This window comes from Pomacea canaliculata, linkage group LG9 (assembly GCF_003073045.1).
Source record: "Pomacea canaliculata isolate SZHN2017 linkage group LG9, ASM307304v1, whole genome shotgun sequence".
In the NCBI taxonomy this organism is placed as follows: domain Eukaryota; kingdom Metazoa; phylum Mollusca; class Gastropoda; order Architaenioglossa; family Ampullariidae; genus Pomacea; species Pomacea canaliculata.
Window position 1 is genome coordinate 12,445,075 of NC_037598.1, and position 13,649 is coordinate 12,458,723.

Consider the following 13,649-nt stretch of genomic DNA (forward strand, 5'->3'; position numbering starts at 1 on the left):
GTGACAGAGCTTCGACAGTTCCGTCTGTTACTGGTACGATAGCGTTAAAATGCCAGGTTTCTTCGGGCAGTATAATATTTTTTTCTCTTATTTATTGTGGGTTTGTTTTTTTTTTTTTGTCTTGCAAGTCCTGGGCTGTGTGTGAACTATGCTGATTATTAGGCTCATAACCTTTCATGTTTATTTGTTCAAGAAGCAGTGTTTGTATGGTAAAGGATTTTGGTGTAAAATGTACTTGCTTTGTCACATATTGCTGATAATGTTGACAGATTTGGTCCTTTGGACTCTTAACTCTGCCTCTCAATTTTATAACTTTTTAGGCTAGCTAAACGACTTTTTCAAACACCAAACTTTCCACTGCAGCAGCTAATTAAGAATATTTGTCAAAGAGCAGCATAAGGATTGTGTTCCCAGTGGTGAACCAAAAAAAAACTTATATAGATAGCCCATTGACAACTGATTGTGACTGGAAGTATCATTCAGACAACTTTAATGGTCTTTTTCAACAACAAATCATAATAAACTGCATAATGGTCAATAATTTTATTTACTGTTATTCTAGATAGCTGGCTGCTGGCATTTTAAGATGAAAGTGGTCACAGGGTGTGCAACTTCCCACTACAATCTATTGAACCAGATGCAAGCTTCATTAATTAGAGCTATAAAGCTGATTCCTCATGTCCTATGCTTCCAGTTCTCCTGCACAAGTCATTAAGTAAGTGCAATTTACTTTTTGATTCATAATATTCATAATCCTTGTGCAGAAAGAAAATTTATGAAGCATGTGACCATTAATGGTCAAAATGACTTCTATGTTATTGTGTGCTGCAGATTTAAGGAAGGAGAAAAAGATAATACCTGAACTGTTTGAACACAGTCATTACACCACAGATAGTGTAGCTTTTGTTGTGATGCTGCACTATAAGAGTGTGTTATTATTATACTTTTGATCTTGATTTGTGAAATCTTATTTGCCTTCTATATTTATTTCCATGCAGGTAACTACCAAGAATCTAGCTGAATCTGCAAGGACAAAAATGTCGGAGGTGGAGAGTGATGACAAAAATGCTCCCACTCAACCAAAAAGGATACGGATAACTCCGATTAGATTTCGGTCTGTTTTCATTTCCTCTGCTTAATTTTAGGGAATTTTTTTTGGTGGACATCATGTAGGGGCACAAGGCTGTGTCCTCTTTCTGGTAAAATAGCATACAGTGATAAACAAGTTTTGTACAATAACAATAAAATGTTCTTTAAAAAAATTTTAACAACCTATCAGCAGCTGACAGTTTAAATGTACTAAGCTGAAAAAAGTTTATGCAAATGTATTCATTTGACACAGGGATGCACAGCTAACAGCGAAGGAGAGAAGGATGCCGAGGAATCACTATATGCTGACCATTCAGTTATGCAGCAATGTCCACCACCATTGCCATACTCTTTGCCACTAGTGGTTGGCACCATCTCAAGGGTGTCCCCAAGTAGCAGCTTTCAAAAAAGGACTGTTTCACCTTTGCCTTCACACCCCAGCGCCTTCCGATTCCATTGTCTGGTTTTCAGCCTGCCAGCATAAAGACCCATAACCCTTGGAAGGTAATTTAAAGCCATTTTGTTTATAATCATTTTAGCTTTTTTTCTTCTTACCCTTGGCCAAGAGTTATGAACAGTGCTTTTATGAGTAAACTGGAAGCGGAAAATCCCAGCCTTTTGCCATAGTGAAAAAATTTGAAACAAATATGGATCACATATCAAATAGATATGACAAATGGTAAAGAGTAACCAAAATTAATGGTATTTTCCAGGCATTGTGAACTATAGCAAAGCTAGCAAAGATCAGTATTTTACATGTTTTCTGCTATTGTGTTCTTAGGTTAGAACTAAACTAGAGAAAGTTGGGATGCAACAACTGTCTCTTCTGGAAGAGATGAAGAATGATACAAACAACTTTAAAAGGATGTTTACATGGATGGAGGAACAAGAACAGGAAGGCAAAATGACACGGGAAATCTGCCAGAGGGGTTCCAGTCTCCCTTAACAATCAGCAGAAGATGTAGAGAGTCTTGAGGGAGATATGAAGACAGACCCATAAAAAAGGACATGCTTGGTATGTGCTTTATTCTGATTTGTTAGTAGGAGGAGTCAAATCTTTTTATCTGATTCCCTTTAAAGGTTTCCATACCATAACATTCATTGTATAAAACTAATGACATGTTTGCAGTACTAAAAAGTAATAAAGGCATTGTTATGGTGGCATTGATTAGAGCAGATAGTAAATTTTCTGTACCCACTTTTGCTTGGTTGTATGAAACTTCCTGAATTGTTGCTGTCTTTTTTTTTGGGGGGGGGGTGTCTTTAAATACTAGTTGTCATAACAGGTATTATAATGTTGCCCACTGCAATTTTTTTATAAATGATGTGTATTTATTTTTGTCTGTTTTCAGGAATGCCATTCGGTGATGCGTCGGGCTTCACATTAAAGCATGTAGTGAGGGGCATTCTATCTGTGCTATTTCAACTGAGTTGGCCTGATCTTACAACTTCAATGGGACTCAAGAACCACCCCTTCATTTTACAAACAGTTCAGGGTAAGGATTTAAATATTTGACTCTGTGTGTGTGTGTATACGGTACATTAATACATGTCCTGTCATAAAATAGGACTGTTTTAAATTGTTTCTTTATCTTTTAGTTATGAACCTTAACCTTTGACTCTGCTAGGTGCAGACAAGAATTTTCATGAGTCATAAAAAAAAAAACATGACAGGAAGATAAATCAGGCCTGGAGAACTGTCCCTACCTCATTTTATTGTGATTGAATTACATTGCCAAAATAAAATATGGACACATGTTTACGCAATTTCTAGTGACTGTAGTCCTTTAATCAGCTGGTTAACACTGTGTAGAAAGGAATTAAAATGACAGTTTATAGACATCTTTACAGTTCCCATGTATTGGGATTGTTTTTGAAATTAGAATTTCCAGAGTTTTTCTGCTATAGAAATTCTAACTGAAATTCAAATGCAGTTCCACTTGTAGTTCCTTCTGTTTATAACACTTTAAATTTTTATGCCACTTTACATATCAGTATAATTTGCTTGTACCTCTTTTTGTTTCACATTATATTCTGGATTTTAGGGTCAGTAACCTACAATTAAGTGATTACTTTTTTATGCAGACCTCATATTCTTATATTTGTTCTATTTTTAGATGCTGCAAGAAAAAGTTATCCTGAAGCTACGGATGCTGACTTGCATGCATCAACTTGGTTAGCTGGTGCTAGTGATCAAGAGAATGGCAGAAGGGAAAGGGCTGAGCACAGCCTATACGTCAGTTAATTGTTCTGGGGTGAAGGACGAGTAAAGCTGTGCAACTTTCTACCTACAGTTTGTAAAATTCTTGTACATAAACCTGCATATACTAAATCTGGATTTATATAATTATATAAAACTGTGCTGTGATTATTATTTACTCTAACCCATTAATTTATCAATGAGGATATTTTCATCCGATCCAATAAAGAGGTGTTGTGGTAAATTCAGAATCATTTATATGTTTACAGTTCTTTTCTTTGGTTTTCCTTTTCTTAGTGATAAAGGTGCAATTTAAAATTTTAATCTGTTTTAAAAGATTGTAGTTAATACCATAAGCTGCAATCCAACCTAGAACCTTTTATAGTTAATTTCATGACTTTGATTTATTTTTAGAAATGTCTATTAAAGCATCACTCTTTTTTTGACAGCAATTCAGTTCATACTTATCATTTGATATATTGTCATAGATCTTTGAACCTTTTCTTTGGGAAAATGTAATTAGTGTTAAGGAAACTGCAATTTAATTTTAATTGTTTTGTCAATGGATACATGGTTTTTGCATCGTTCTACAACTTATAATTAAATAACGAATGTTGCATTAATATATCAAGAGGAAACATCTTTTATGTATGCAAACAGACAATGCTTTAAAAAATTTTATATATTTTTTAAAATTATTTTTTTTTTATCAGTTTGCTTTTATCCTTATTTATGATAACATTTTTACCTTGATAAAATGATAAATTGTTTTATGTATACAAATGAGACAATGCTTTAAAAAAAATTGTATATTTTTAACATTATTTTTATTAGTTTGCTTTTTATCCTTATTTGTGATAATATTTTTTACCTTGATAAATGATAAATTGTTTATGTAACAAATGAGACAATGCTTTAAAAAAAAATTTTATATTAAAAAAATTTTTTTTAGTTTTGTACTTTTTATCCTTATTTTACCTCAATAAACGCCAAATAAAATGACAAATCATGTTTGTTTTTTTTATAACATTTTGCACTTTTGTGCACTCTTTTGCTGCTTGTTATATATATAATTATTGCAAAATACACAAATTATTAATCCATTTGATATTGGTATTTTTTTAGGAATTTGGCATGTCTTGATTTAGAAATATGTAAAATCAGAGATATGCCGAAATCCCTAAAAATACCAATAATCTGAAATATAAATATGTGGCATATATAAAAAAAAAAAAAGATGGGACGTACCCATGAGCCATCAGGGTTGACTACGGTCACAAGGGGAGAGAAGCGTCCCACGCTTGTTTCACAGGTAAAACCGACATGACCCCGTTGTTACGGCCCGGTTTCACTTTCGCTATGGGTCGGACGCCATTTTGCCACAAAATGCCCCCGGATACTCAAGACATGTGCCCCACCTGTAGCCAATATTCCTTTGCTGCTGGGGGGGCCTTATAGATATGCAGGTAAATACCCACAATCCCCCCGCGCACACCTACCCCTGGATATATGCATATGAGAATACAAAGGAAAAAAAATTGATATACAGACTTCATCTTTCCCTCACACCGACCTTTTGGTGACCATACAGATGGAGTAGCCGTGTGCGTGGATTCGTGTAAACCAGTGTCCGAGAGAGGCTTGGATTGTGTGTGTGTATGTGTGTGTTTGTGTGTGTGTGTTTTGTGTGTGCACGCACACGTGCGTGTAAGATTTGACCACAAATACCTAAGCTCCAGGGTCTGGACAGACGAGGGCGGCTTGGCTGGTGCGGTAAAAGGAGAAGAAAACAAATGTCAGGAGATGAGGAGTAAATCCGTCGACTTTGTTATGTGAGAAGCTCCGTGTCACAATGCCCCCCTCTGGTGCCAGCGGCCACAAAGGCGCCCATGTACAGGTCGGGGGTCGACGCCAACAGCCCCCCTACCCCACCACATCCTGGATGAGAGAGAAAGAAAGAGAGAGAGAGGGTTTGATGTACGACAACATGTGGGACATAAATAATTTGTGTGTAACATGATATGTCGGTTGTAATTTGCTGCATGTCATGTGTTTATATTAACTTTGCAATTCCTTTTTCCACCAATGTCATTCAAATTGTAGTAATTTGAATAAAGGATTGTATTGAAAGTAATAAAGGAAAGAGAGAATTTTTTTTGACGAAATAGAATTAGAAATAGTGATCTATTATTATACTCATATAGATACATGGTCTCTCTCTGTGTGTACAATTATTTTAATTTTAGAATAACACACTCCATTATTCAACTACATCAATACCTACACATTTTCAGTTGTCTTCGTTCTTGATGATGGAGGGACTAGAAGAAAAATGCAGCAAGAAGAGAGTGAGAGAGTGAGGGAGGGAGAAGGTTGTGGGTGGGTGGGGTACTGAGAAGAGAGGGAGGGGAGGTTACCCTGTGCGCCTGAGACGCAGATTTACAAAGTGTCATTTCATTATCAGCACATGGTACGGGATGCACGTCGACCAAACATATGTTGAAATCCAACACTGTCTGCACTTAACTGCTGGCCCTGCAGAGTTAATGAGCCATCATTAGAGTGCTCTCCCTTGCTATTGTTAGCCGGCGCGTGGGTCGTCTGCCCCTGCTGGGGGGTAGGGAGACTACAAGTGGTCACGAGGGTCTCGGTGCTAGGGAGACGTTGGTGGACCTGCTTGGGTACCCTTCCCTCGTACCCCCCATCGCCTGCCAATGCCAGACCACGTGACTTTTGTTTCTTCAAGCCATGAGAGGTCGCAGCAAGTCGGAGACTTCAGGCCAGAAGCTTTAGAGGCTGAGGGAATAAACTGATTGCCTTCCATGGAGAAACCTATCTAAGAAAATGCGTTTCCTGCACAGTTTGAAGAACAATAAATACACACAGACACATAATATCATAAAATATAAAGATATACCAGATGACATGTACATATGCGCACATACACACAAGACGTACGCGCGTGCAGATGTACAACCTCCTGAACAAGTCTGACAGCAGATACAAGTATATGTACATCATTATGAAGAGGGTCACGACTCCTACAATCAGCTCCTTATTCTCTTTTGAAGCTCACATGGACTGAGACCAGCATCCCTATACCGCTCGTCACTTGTTTGTTGTGAGAGAATTCCAAAGGTAATCATAAACAAGAATATCTATCTCAACTCTGTGTCTAATGACAAACATGGTCTGATTGTTTTTAAAAAAGCGTGTGTCGTGTACTTTAAGCACGGGTATGGAGATTGGTGGAGAGTATTTATATGTAGACTTTTCCCTTCAGGATAAACATAGAAAAAGTACTTTCACGCATGCCATTATATCTTGAGGGGACGCGAGGGGAAGAAATAGGACAGGAAGGAAAAATGAAACAATCTCGGACAATAGCTAGATATGATAGACATGATAGACAAGATGCAACAAGGCACGACATGATGATGGTGCAGTGAACGATTTTTTTCCTCCTCAATATCTTAATTGAGAGAGTGGATGCCCTCCCAAACTCCCTCTGCCCTCACCTTCACCACTCTTGCCTCATTGTTTTTTGGAGTCCCAGACACTGTTAATAGAAACGAAAAAACAAAAAAGTCAAAGGAGCAACAAAAAAGAAAAAAAAATGAAAATGGAGAAAAGATGACGGGTTGAAAATATCTCCCGACACGACAGTCTGTCGTAAGTATCATCTGCAAAAACATTGACCAAAACCTCATAAAGTCGGCGAAACGAGTGTGGAAGACTCGCAGCCAGAACAACATGTTAGTCAAACCAAGGGCTCCACAAGTTTTGTACCAGACGACAGATGTAAACATGGCAAGAGTTTCACGAAGTCTCCTCTAGTCACCCGAGGATCGGAGCCAGTGGATTGCGGGGTGTGTTGTTGATCCCCGCGGCGATATCACCCTCGAGGTCCACTCCACTGACCCGGCTGTCAACAGAATTGCATCAGTCTGGACCGAGATGGCGATATGTTTGCCAACAGGCGCTGAAGGGTAGTCATTTAATTTTGTGAAGGAGGTACGGAATTGATTTTGTGGAAGTGGGGTGATATATATATATGTATCTCGAGTATTATGAACATAAATTGTTGGCATGATCGTTTTATGGTTCAATTCGAATGCAACCACCATGTGCCTGTCACATGTACGCAAAACACACATACACCCGAAAATAATATTTTATTTTGTCCCGACAGAATTGAATGGTATCGTCCGTGGGAGGGAAGGTAGGAGTACACGTGGTGCGGACCTCTAGCATCCAGTCGTCTCCAATTACTACCCGGACAGTAGGCGGGGTGGACATCACAGGCACTGCCGACTAGCCTGAAAAAGTCTTACTCACCATCACAATGTTCAACACACCAGTAAACATGACCCCTGACCTGCCGTCTTGTCACTGAGTTGAGGGCCTCCGGGTATAGCAATTAGCGAAAACTGACCGCTTACTAAAGTCAGTACCGGGTACTTCTACCTTCCCTCGCCAGAAGTTCCGCCTTTAAACAAGCAGGACGCATTAAAACCATAGAACCTGACATTTGTGAAAGTTCTACATCAAATAATACACACACACTGCTTGAACAAACAAAAGACTGAAACAGCTCCTATTCATGTTCATAATAAGTTTAGTCCATATCTTTCTGAAAGCACAAACTGTTGACACAGACACTTTTTTTTTCGTCCTCTCAGTGTCAGCCTAGTGTCGGGTGGTTACAAAACATTATGGCTATTTCCAAGCGTGCTATTTTAGTACATTATAGTTTGCTACACATGAAAAGCTTACCCAGACTTTATTCTCTCCTCGCCCTAATCCCGGCCATTATCACCTAAGGAAAGAAATTTTGTCTACAGCAATGACACGTGCAGTTATTTTTGTCGAAGTTGTGAGTCACTGTAAACATGGTAATGAAGGTTGCCGGTAGGGTGGTGGGGTTGAGGCCTTGAGGGTGAGATGAAGTATTGGTTTCACTACAACTGACTGCGTTGAGCAGAGTAGTTCTCACCTGGCGACACGCTCGCCACCCGGGTGTTGTGAATATTAAGACGACCGAGTAGAAGCGTTCAACGGAAAGTGGTCAGACGGAGGATTCACCAAACGGAATACTAAAAACTGAGCAGTTAGCCGAAAAATCTATTTTAGGATGCTACTATTTAAACTAGAAATTTGTTTAGAGATTTACATTGAGACTGTAGTGACTAGAAACACATCTTTCAATACTCGCTCTGATATTTCGATGTTTTTTTTCAGTGAGTGTAATAAATCTGGCCAAAACACTTTTAGTCGCGTGTCCCCTCCACTGATAATCTTTTTGTGGGGTCTGTTTCATGTCCAGTATTTAATCCGTTGAGGGGAGCACCAGCTGTTGTGTATCCACATCGCTTTTGTGGATTCTAGCCACGGGCATAATAACTTTTAAATGCCATGTGATGTAAGGTTTCTGAAACTCATTATTTTCTTGTCCCAAGGATGTTGTAGCTGTGTTTTAATGAAGCACAGAGCCTTGACACACTACATACGTATGTACCACCACACTACACACACATGTACACACCACGCTCTATATTAGTCCTCGAAGCCCTATCACTCATCACTACATTGTTCCCACAACTGTCATTCTCAACAAAACAATTTTGGAAAGTGTTCATAATTTTACTTTAAAAAAGGTGCACTTTTGTCTCCGGTCCTACGCTTGGATGCGAACAACAAGCCTCCGAAGAGAAGAGCTAAATGCATTGTGTGCAGGGACTTGTGAACATCCTACGAGAGATTTTGTTCACGTGGACACCGACCTCCTAGAAGAAGTACAAAGATGACAATGCCGATAAAGGACAGGTCTAAGGTTGCGGACGAGGCAGTCGAAGGGAGACCCTGTTGCTAATGGCGACACGCTGTTGACGTCACTCGATAACGGAACCTCATTTTAATTACTCGCCTCGTTTCGCCATGATCATCAGTATGTCCGTTACAGATTAAAGCGAGAACATGTACACGATAAGCACAGGATCTGTGACTGACGACGGATGGCAACACCAAACATAGCGGATGATCATATCCTGTTAATACCAGGCTCCCCAAGGCGGTGAATTTCCTGGCACCACTGGCTCCGAGAACCGCCGATAGAGCGGTTGATTTATTTGACACTAAAGTGATTTTCTAACTGGAGATTTCATACTAACGAGAAGGGACAATGAAGAGAGAAGGAGGAAATAAAAAACAAAATGGAAAAAAACTCAACTCTAGACCTAAAGCCCCGACATATGAGTGTCCCAAGATAAGATATGAACCCAGTACCTCCGGAATCTTACTGCAGTGACGATAGATGGCAGTTCATCGCTAAGTTATGAAAGTTAAAGAAATAATATGTTTTCTTCTTAGCTGTCTGATTTATGATTTTAAGTGTGACAGGTTCCAGCTAAAATATACCAATATGTAGGTTCTCACATATTTGACAATCTACCTCCTCCTCTATCTTTAATCACTGTCATAACTTCTTTTTACCGTTATGCAGCTTTGATGTCACTGTCATCCAACTGCTGACCCCCCTCCCCTTACCCTCCTGACAGTCTGACCCAGACCTCTGGACCTCAGTGGCAGCACGGATGGTCGCACACTGGATGAGGTCAGCAGCAAAGAGATTTCGAGATAAGAGCACGCTGCCAGAGTGAACTTTGATCTAAGGTCAGTCTGCAGGACGAGGCTTTAGAGAAAGGTCAACTGGCATGACCCAGCTTTGGTGAGGTCGGGCGGCGCGACCGCACGGAGGTCTCAGGGACCAGTCTAGACTCGATCGCCGCTTGTCCTGTGTGTGTTTGTGTGGATGCTGGAGGGGGAGGCGGGTAGGGCACGGCTGCTGCCCTTCGAGTTGATCGCTGGTTGTGTGAGGATGTTATGGATAACGAGAATGATTATGTTGATGATGAAATATGAAAGGTAGAGTGTTCTTTAATGAGAACTACATAATGTGCGCGCACGCACGCTTACATACTCATGAGCAAACACATTAATGCACGCGCTCTTGCACCTGTAGTATAATCAGACGCACGCACGCACCATTCAAACATATACGTGTGCGTGTCCGTGTGTAAGTGTGAGAGGATTCGATAGTCAAGAGAAAAACTTGAAGAGCAGTCTGAGTTTATTGCTTCCGTGCAGTTAAAGGAGCACCTCGGCTAATTGGGCTTAAAGTACACCTGGGGAGCATATTCTGACGACTGTATTTTTGTGTGCATGTCTTGCAAAAGACATCTGCATCGCGTATCGGAAGAGGTGTATTCTGGGAAAAAAGTGTCTTGCACTGAACTTCATGCCATCACTAGAAAAAACAACAACAACAACAACAACAACAACAACAACAACAACAACAACAACAACAAAACCCAACTCGTTTGCACTCTACTTGTCTTTTAAATGATGATGATAGGAATGGCGTGCTTGAATCGTTAGTGCTCAACATTTTTGAATTTAAAAACTCGTTTTCTTAAAACAGCTCTGTCCTGACACGACTGGCAGACACTAGACTGGAACCTTCGGGGGAAGAAGAGAGTTGGGGGCCAAGCAGACTTGGAGAAGATCAGCAGAGAGAGCGAGGCAAGGGACGTCGGAACCACTTTGGCCCAACGCCTCTTTTCTCGAAAGATCGCGCAGAAATGAACTGGAGCTGTGTTTCGTGAGTAAATGAGTAAACTGAAATTGCAAGTAGGAGTATTAGAGAAAGTCAGCTGTTTGTTCACTTTTCCATCCCCTTTAACTGCGAATGCCAGTTCATGTGACCAACACCTGTACCTCGATACCTGACCCTTGGGAAGACATGAACCAGCGGTATGAAACTTGTCATCTGTGGCTGGCGACCGCACGCATCCCAACTTGGAAGAGATACAGTCTTGGCTCGACAGCTGTGACGTGCTGGCAGCTGTCAGGAAGCTGTGCGTGCATCCAGAGAACAGGGGACACACCTGCGATACACCTCAGTGTTGACCAACCTCTCTCGTTCCTGACGAACGATGGACTACAACTACCGCCAGGACGACGCAACGCACACGCGAACTTTTACTTACCGGGTACCGGGTATCGGGTAGCTGGTACTCACTCCCACGACACCCTCTTTACGCCAAGCACCCGACACTCGGTGGCACACAGAGCGTTCGAAAACTGGAGGTACCTGTCCTCACCACCTCACCGTGATGCGTTGTCAGACATAAGTATTTATTTTCTAGTTCTTCGTCTCGCGGCTGATTTATGGCCTTTTGATGTCTTTCTGGAGGAGAAGGACCCAGGGCTATCTCTGTGTAATTTTCTTTCTTTTTTCAGACTACAGTTTGACTTGCTCTCTACAAAATCATTGCCCTCGTCAAGCAGGTTGATGACATGTTGACGATGTAACGGTGACTCAAGTTTATATTTTTTTCCCCTTACTGTTCTCTCGATAACCCCCTGAAACCCAAACAGAATCAAATTTCTTTCTCAACTTAGCATCTGATCATTCGATTTGCTGAATGAAAACAAAAGCGACCCACATTTCAGTCTTTTCCTGGTGTACACACATAAAATTTTTATGACAAAAAATATTAGACGCTGAGCCGAGAATTCGGACAGCAAGCTTGCATAAATGCAAAACACAGATGACTGCACACGAATAAGAGTTGTTAACGACAGGAGTAACTACATTGTAAAGAGTGGCAACGGTGACAGTTCCTGATAACTATATCGAAAGCGAGTTTGTTTTTAATGATAAGGAATGTGTGTGTGAGAGAGAACGAACAAGAGACACTAAAGCATGGTTATACCCATAGAGAAAATTTTATTGTAACACACCCTAAAATATTAGGTGATCCAACAACTAGGTGAGCTGTACCGGCTACATGTTGACAACCTTCAAACCAACTCCCGACCCGTGGTCACTAAAGCGAATCCTGGTGTTTCTAGTGGGTTAGATACGTACACTGTCGCCAACCTGTCGTTATTTTATTTCAGGGTGGGATGGGTGGATGGGAATGGGCAAAGCAGTATTCATTACTTTCCGAATGAACAAGAGAACTAAAATTAAAACTTTAAGCCGGTGACAACAACAAACGCCGACAGATGTCTTTTTGACAGTTTGGCATGTTAGTACACAGGTACCTCCTTGTAATAATAGCTGTAGTGTAATGTGTGATAGGTACTTTGTCGCAGGAATTTCTTCTCAGGCATATTTACACTGTATTTTATACTATAGGAGGAAATGTTGACATATACGATCAAGAATGTTTACTTCAAAGTTGTCAGATACACGATTGAAAAAGCAAAAAAAAAAAAAAACAAAACAAAAAACAAACAACAAACAAACAAAAATAAATAAATAAGTAAAAATAAAAATTAAAAAATAAAGAAAAAGTAACACGTAGGACTGTTGCAAGACAGGAAAAATATTATACTCAGGTGAAAATTCGTAGGTACAATAAATGCTGATGTTAGAGATCAGCGATGGACGGATAGATAGATGAACAACACACACATGGTTCGCAACTCGGGTGGCCCCAAGGTGCACTCAGCTTGCAAAGGTCGTTGTGTGCTTTTTTGCGCACATAATTCGGAAGCAGCTCGCTGTCCCCAGAATGCAAACTCTTGTATGGCAAACACACGAGCGAGGAAAAGTAAAAAGGTGTCAGCTAGACAAGAGCTACAAACGCCTCATGGGTCATAATTCTGACAGGAGACAGGGAGATGTTCACGGCTGAGGAGGTCGCAGTAAAAACCGAAGTCGCGGGGTGGTGCACATCATCGCCGTCGTTAACTGCCGTATACCCGTTGTTAATGATCGTACAGTCGCAGAGATGTTGTCGTCGACGTACGCCAAGCATATAGACAGAGCAGTTCAGGTGAAGGTGTGAGGTGTGTGTGTGTGTTGGGGATGGGGTGGGGAAAGTTGGGTGGGGTAGGGCCAGCGGTTTATTTTTTCACGACCTTGTGTAAGTGTAGGGTTGGGTTGTGGGAACATGACACCACCATCAGCCGTGCCTGGTCGCCCACTCTCACAAGATTTCACAATGCACGAAGGCATGCTTCGTGATTGAAAGATATGCATGCAAAAAGAAAAGAAAAGAAAAATTAAAAAAATAATAATAATAATTTTTAAAAACCGAAAAGTTGAGAAACGAGGGCGGGAAAGACTAAAGGAGTAAATGAGAAAGGAGAGTGAGAAATACCGTATTGCTTTATATTTTCTTAAAAATATAATGGAGCCACGGTGGTTCATTGGCTGGGCTGACCATTAAAGCTGCATGACTTGAATCCCCATGGATTACTCACACACACTATATATATATACTCTGTGTATAAAACACGATCTCGCCATCTGTCGACTCATCGATACACAGTATCAACCGACTCT